This window comes from Thalassophryne amazonica, chromosome 5 (assembly GCF_902500255.1).
Source record: "Thalassophryne amazonica chromosome 5, fThaAma1.1, whole genome shotgun sequence".
Classification (NCBI taxonomy): Eukaryota; Metazoa; Chordata; class Actinopteri; order Batrachoidiformes; family Batrachoididae; genus Thalassophryne; species Thalassophryne amazonica.
Window position 1 is genome coordinate 93,267,957 of NC_047107.1, and position 7,897 is coordinate 93,275,853.

Consider the following 7,897-nt stretch of genomic DNA (forward strand, 5'->3'; position numbering starts at 1 on the left):
CTGTGAATTTTCAGACCTTTTGTCTGACTTAGTGCTTAGCTCAGATAAGATAATTATAGTGGGCGATTTTAACATCCACACAGATGCTGAGAATGACAGCCTCAACACTGCATTTAATCTATTATTAGACTCTATTGGCTTTGCTCAAAAAGTAAATGAGTCCACCCACCACTTTAATCATATCTTAGATCTTGTTCTGACTTATGGTATGGAAATAGAAGACTTAACAATATTCCCTGAAAACTCCCTTCTGTCTGATCATTTCTTACTAACATTTACATTTACTCTGATGGACTACCCAGCAGTGGGGAATAAGTTTCATTACACTAGAAGTCTTTCAGAAAGCGCTGTAACTAGGTTTAAGGATATGATTCCTTCTTTATGTTCTCTAATGCCATATACCAACACAGTGCAGAGTAGCTACCTAAACTCTGTAAGTGAGATAGAGTATCTCGTCAATAGTTTTACATCCTCATTGAAGACAACTTTGGATGCTGTAGCTCCTCTGAAAAAGAGAGCTTTAAATCAGAAGTGCCTGACTCCGTGGTATAACTCACAAACTCGTAGCTTAAAGCAGATAACCCGTAAGTTGGAGAGGAAATGGCGTCTCACTAATTTAGAAGATCTTCACTTAGCCTGGAAAAAGAGTCTGTTGCTCTATAAAAAAGCCCTCCGTAAAGCTAGGACATCTTTCTACTCATCACTAATTGAAGAAAATAAGAACAACCCCAGGTTTCTTTTCAGCACTGTAGCCAGGCTGACAAAGAGTCAGAGCTCTATTGAGCTGAGTATTCCATTAACTTTAACTAGTAATGACTTCATGACTTTCTTTGCTAACAACATTTTAACTATTAGAGAAAAAATTACTCATAACCATCCCAAAGACGTATCGTTATCTTTGGCTGCTTTCAGTGATGCCGGTATTTGGTTAGACTCTTTCTCTCCGATTGTTCTGTCTGAGTTATTTTCATTAGTTACTTCATCCAAACCATCAACATGTTTATTAGACCCCATTCCTACCAGGCTGCTCAAGGAAGCCCTACCATTATTTAATGCTTCGATCTTAAATATGATCAATCTATCTTTGTTAGTTGGCTATGTACCACAGGCTTTTAAGGTGGCAGTAATTAAACCATTACTTAAAAAGCCATCACTTGACCCAGCTATCTTAGCTAATTATAGGCCAATCTCCAACCTTCCTTTTCTCTCAAAAATTCTTGAAAGGGTAGTTGTAAAACAGCTAACTGATCATCTGCAGAGGAATGGTCTATTTGAAGAGTTTCAGTCAGGTTTTAGAATTCATCATAGTACAGAAACAGCATTAGTGAAGGTTACAAATGATCTTCTTATGGCCTCGGACAGTGGACTCATCTCTGTGCTTGTTCTGTTAGACCTCAGTGCTGCTTTTGATACTGTTGGCCATAAAATTTTATTACAGAGATTAGAGCATGCCATAGGTATTAAAGGCACTGCGCTGCGGTGGTTTGAATCATATTTGTCTAATAGATTACAATTTGTTCATGTAAATGGGGAATCTTCTTCACAGACTAAAGTTAATTATGGAGTTCCACAAGGTTCTGTGCTAGGACCAATTTTATTCACTTTATACATGCTTCCCTTAGGTAGTATTATTAGACGGTATTGCTTAAATTTTCATTGTTACGCAGATGATACCCAGCTTTATCTATCCATGAAGCCAGAGGACACACACCAATTAGCTAAACTGCAGGATTGTCTTACAGACATAAAGACATGGATGACCTCTAATTTCCTGCTTTTAAACTCAGATAAATCTGAAGTTATTGTACTTGGCCCCACAAATCTTAGAAACATGGTGTCTAACCAGATCCTTACTCTGGATGGCATTACCCTGACCTCTAGTAATACTGTGAGAAATCTTGGAGTCATTTTTGATCAGGATATGTCATTCAAAGCGCATATTAAACAAATATGTAGGACTGCTTTTTTGCATTTACGCAATATCTCTAAAATCAGAAAGGTCTTGTCTCAGAGTGATGCTGAAAAACTAATTCATGCATTTATTTCCTCTAGGCTGGACTATTGTAATTCATTATTATCAGGTTGTCCTAAAAGTTCCCTAAAAAGCCTTCAGTTAATTCAAAATGCTGCAGCTAGAGTACTGACGGGGACTAGAAGGAGAGAGCATATCAATCAATCAATCAATCAACTTTTTTCTTATATAGCGCCAAATCACAACAAACAGTTGCCCCAAGGCGCTCCATATTGTAAGGCAAGGCCATACAATAATTATGAAAAACCGCTCTAATGGAGTAATATGGTACTACGAGGTCCCTAAGATAAGATGGGACCTGATTATTCAAAACCTTATAAGTAAGAAGAAGAATTTTAAATTCTATTCTAGAATTAACAGGAAGCCAATGAAGAGAGGCCAACACGGGTGAGATATGCTCTCTCCTGCTAGTCCCCGTCAGTACTCTAGCTGCAGCATTCTGAACCAACTGAAGGCTTTTTAGGGAACTTTTAGGACAACCTGATAATAATGAATTACAATAGTCCAGCCTAGAGGAAATAAATGCATGAATTAGTTTTTCAGCATCACTCTGAGACAAGACCTTTCTGATTTTAGAGATATTGCGTAAATGCAAAAAGGCAGTCCTACATATTTGTTTAATATGCGCTTTGAATGACATATCCTGATCAAAAATGACTCCAAGATTTCTCACAGTATTACTAGAGATCAGGGAAATGCCATCTAGAGTAACGATCTGGTTAGACACCATGCTTCTAAGATTTGTGGGGCCAAGTACAATAACTTGAGTTTTATCTGAGTTTAAAAGCAGGAAATTAGAGGTCATCCATGTCTTTATGTCTGTAAGACAATCCTGCAGTTTAGCTAATTGGTGTGTATCCTCTGGCTTCATGGATAGATAAAGCTGGGTATCATCTGCGTAACAATGAAAATTTAAGCAATACCGTCTAATAATACTGCCTAAGGGAAGCATGTATAAAGTGAATAAAATTGGTCCTAGCACAGAACCTTGTGGAACTCCATAATTAACTTTAGTCTGTGAAGAAGATTCCCCATTTACATGAACAAACTGTAATCTATTAGACAAATATGATTCAAACCACCGCAGCGCAGTGCCTTTAATACCTATGACATGCTCTAATCTCTGTAATAAAATTTTATGGTCAACAGTATCAAAAGCAGCACTGAGGTCCAACAGAACAAGCACAGAGATAAGTCCACTGTCCGAAGCCATAAGAAGATCATTTGTAACCTTCACTAATGCTGTTTCTGTACTATGATGACTTCTAAAACCTGACTGAAACTCTTCAAATAGACCATTCCTCTGCAGGTGATCAGTTAGCTGTTTTACAACTACCCTCTCAAGAATCTTTGAGAGAAAAGGAAGGTTGGAGATTGGCCTATAATTAGCTAAGATAGCTGGGTCAAGTGATGGCTTTTTAAGTAATGGTTTAATTACTGCCACCTTAAAGGCCTGTGGTACATAACCAACTAACAAAGATAGATTGATCATATTTAAGATTGAAGCATTAAATAATGGTAGGACTTCCTTGAGCAGCCTGGCAGGAATGGGGTCTAATAAACATGTTGATGGTTTGGATGAAGTAACTAATGAAAATAACTCAGACAGAACAATCGGAGAGAAAGAGTCTAACCAAATACCGGCATCACTGAAAGCAGCCAAAGATAACGATACATCTTTGGGATGGTTATGAGTAATTTTTTCTCTAATAGTCAAAATTTTGTTAGCAAAGAAAGTCATGAAGTCATTACTAGTTAAAGTTAATGGAATACTCAGCTCAATAGAGCTCTGACTCTTTGTCAGCCTGGCTACAGTGCTGAAAAGAAACCTGGGGTTGTTCTTATTTTCTTCAATTAGTGATGAGTAGAAAGATGTCCTAGCTTTACGGAGGGCTTTTTTATAGAGCAACAAACTATTTTTCCAGGCTAAGTGAAGATCTTCTAAATTAGTGAGATGCCATTTCCTCTCCAACTTACGGGTTATCTGCTTTAAGCTACGAGTTTGTGAGTTATACCACGGAGTCAGACACTTCTGATTTAAAGCTCTCTTTTTCAGAGGAGCTACAGCATCCAAAGTTGTCTTCAATGAGGATGTAAAACTATTGACGAGATACTCTAACTCCCTTACAGAGTTTAGGTAGCTACTCTGCTCTGTGTTGGTATATGACATTAGAGAACATAAAGAAGGAATCATATCCTTAAACCTAGTTACAGTGCTTTCTGAAAGACTTCTAGTGTAATGAAACTTATTCCCCACTGCAGGGTAGTCCATCAGGGTAAATGTAAATGTTATTAAAAAATGATCAGACAGAAGGGAGTTTTCAGGGAATACTGTTAAGTCTTCTATTTCCATACCATAAGTCAGAACAAGATCTAAAATATGATTAAAGTGGTGGGTGGACTCATTTACTTTTTGAGCAAAGCCAATAGAGTCTAATAATAGATTAAATGCAGTGTTGAGGCTGTCATTCTCAGCATCTGTGTGGATGTTAAAATCGCCCACTATAATTATCTTATCTGAGCTAAGCACTAAGTCAGACAAAAGGTCTGAAAATTCACAGAGAAACTCACAGTAACGACCAGGTGGACGATAAATAACAACAAATAAAACTGGTTTTTTGGACTTCCAATTTGGATGGACAAGACTAAGAGACAAGCTTTCAAATGAATTAAAGCTCTGTCTAGGTTTTTGATTAATTAATAAGCTGGAATGGAAGATTGCTGCTAATCCTCCGCCCCGGCCCGTGCTACGAGCATTCTGACAGTTAGTGTGACTCGGGGGTGTTGACTCATTTAAACTAACATATTCATCCTGCTGTAACCAGGTTTCTGTTAGGCAGAATAAATCAATACGTTGATCAATTATTATATCATTTACCAACAGGGACTTAGAAGAGAGAGACCTAATGTTTAATAGACCACATTTAACTGTTTTAGTCTGTGGTGCAATTGAAGGTGCTATATTATTTTTTCTTTTTGAATTTTTATGCTTAAATAGATTTTTGCTGGTTATTGGTGGTCTGGGAGCAGGCACCGTCTCTACGGGGATGGGGTAATGAGGGGATGGCAGGGGGAGAGAAGCTGCAGAGAGGTGTATAAGACCACAGCTCTGCCTCCTGGTCCCAACGCTAGACAGTCACAGTTTGGAGGATTTAAGAAAATTGGCCAGATTTCTAGAAATGAGAGCTGCTCCCTCTAAAGTGGGATGGATGCCGTCTCTCCTAACAAGACCAGGTTTTCCCCAGAAGCTTTGCCAATTATCAATGAAGCCCACCTCATTTTTTGGACACCACTCAGACAGCCAACAATTCAAGGAGAACATGCGGCTAAACATGTCACTCCCGGTCCGATTGGGGAGGGGCCCAGAGAAAACTATAGAGTCCGACATTGTTTTTGCAAAGTTACACACAGATTCAGTGTTAATTTTAGTGACCTCCGATTGGCGTAACCGGGTGTCATTACTGCCGACGTGAATTACAATCTTACCAAATTTACGCTTAGCCTTAGCCAGCAATTTCAAATGTCCTTCGATGTCGCCTGCTCTGGCCCCCGGAAGACAATTGACAATGGTTGCTGGTGTCGCTAACTTCACATTTCTCAAAACAGAGTCGCCAATAACCAGAGTTTGATCCTCGGCGAGTGTATCGTCGAGTGGGGAAAAACGGTTAGAGATGTGAACGGGTTGGCGGTGTACACGGGGCTTCTGTTTAGGGCTACGCTTCCTCCTCACAGTCACCCAGTCAGCCTGCTTTCCCGACTGCCCGGGATCTGCCAGAGGGTAACTAACGGCGGCTAAGCTACCTTGGTCCGCACCGACTACAGGGGCCTGGCTAGCTGTAGAATTTTCCACGGTGCGGAGCCGAGCCTCCAATTCACCCAGCCTGGCCTCCAAAGCTACGAATAAGCTGCACTTATTACAAGTACCGTTACTGCTAAAGGAGGCCGAGGAATAACTAAACATTTCACACCCAGAGCAGAAAAGTGCAGGAGAGACAGGAGAAGCCGCCATGCTAAACCGGCTAAGAGCTAGTAGCTGCGCTAAGCTAGCGGATTCCTAAAAACACACAAAGTGAATAATGTGCAAATAATCCAGAGGCGATTCAGCAGAAGGAGTGCCCCAATCAAGGCACCAAACAGGCCATGAAGCAGCACAGGCAACGCACGACAACAGCGCTAAAATAAAATAAAAATAAAAAAAATAAATAAATAAAAACGAAAGCGTTAGCAAGCTAGTTAGCTTGCCAACGCTAATGAAAGTTAGCTGATAAAAGTGCTCCGTCGCGATGTTTCGACCGTTAGAGGTCTTCCTTAGGGGTTGGAGCACAGTAAAAAAGTTAAAAAAAGTAAAAAGGTAAAAAAGTAAAAAAGTCTTGAAAAAGACTGTTAGTTCAAGTCCAAAGCAGCAGGTAGCAGTCTCTGTGTAAACAGTCCCAACATATCTCACCCATATTGGCCTCTCTTCATTGGCTTCCTGTTAATTCTAGAATAGAATTTAAAATTCTTCTTCTTACTTATAAGGTTTTGAATAATCAGGTCCCATCTTATCTTAGGGACCTCGTAGTACCATATCACCCTAATAGAGCGCTTTGCTCTCAGACTGCAGGCTTACTTGTAGTTCCTAGGGTTTGTAAGAGTAGAATGGGAGGCAGAGCCTTCAGCTTTCAGGCTCCTCTCCTGTGGAACCAGCTCCCAATTCGGATCAGGGAGACAGACACCCTCTCTACTTTTAAGATTAGGCTTAAAACTTTCCTTTTTGCTAAAGCTTGTAGTTAGGGCTGGATCAGGTGACCCTGAACCATCCCTTAGTTATGCTGCTATAGACGTAGACTGCTGGGGGGTTCCCATGATGCACTGTTTCTTTCTCTTTTTGCTCTGTATGCACCACTCTGCATTTAATCATTAGTGATCGATCTCTGCTCCCCTCCACAGCATGTCTTTTTCCTGGTTCTCTCCCTCAGCCCCAACCAGTCCCAGCAGAAGACTGCCCCTCCCTGAGCCTGGTTCTGCTGGAGGTTTCTTCCTGTTAAAAGGGAGTTTTTCCTTCCCACTGTAGCCAAGTGCTTGCTCACAGGGGGTCGTTTTGACCGTTGGGGTTTTACATAATTATTGTATGGCCTTGCCTTACAATATAAAGCGCCTTGGGGCAACTGTTTGTTGTGATTTGGCGCTATATAAAAAAATTGATTGATTGATTGATTGATTGATGCAGGATTCTCATTTCTGCCAGTAATATCTGTCCCTAAACTGAATGGTAAATCAAGAGTCTTAACTTCCAGCTCCACTCTGTTTTCACCACAACAGTTGGGACAGTGTCCGTAGGATCTTAGACACAGCCCCAATCTCTCCATCAATCTCAGATTCCATCTTAGCCCCACTCATGAACAAGACCCCAAGATACTTGAACGTCTCAACTTAGGGTACTAACTCTCCACTGACCCAGAGGGGACACTCCACCCTTTTCTGACAGAGGACCATGGTTTAAGTATTGGTGTCCTCATCCCAGTCAATTCACACTTGGCCTCAAATATGCATAGTGCAAATCAGAGGTAACTGTCTGATGAAGCCAATCGAACCACATCATCTGCAAAAAGCATGGATGTATTTCTGTGAAATTCTTGAAATCCTATCCATAAAAATCGCAAACAGGATTGTGACAAGGGGCAGCTGTTGTGGACTCCAACTCTTGCACGGTTCTATTATATTATTATAAGTATATAATACTGTTAAACAAAAAAGATGATGAATTTGAGTTCACATCAGACTAGGAATATGCTCCAATGCCTTGTGTTGCCACATCCAATACACCAGGGGTGGGCAATGAGGGCCAAGACAGTGCAGGCTTTCCTTGCAACCAATCACCTTAGC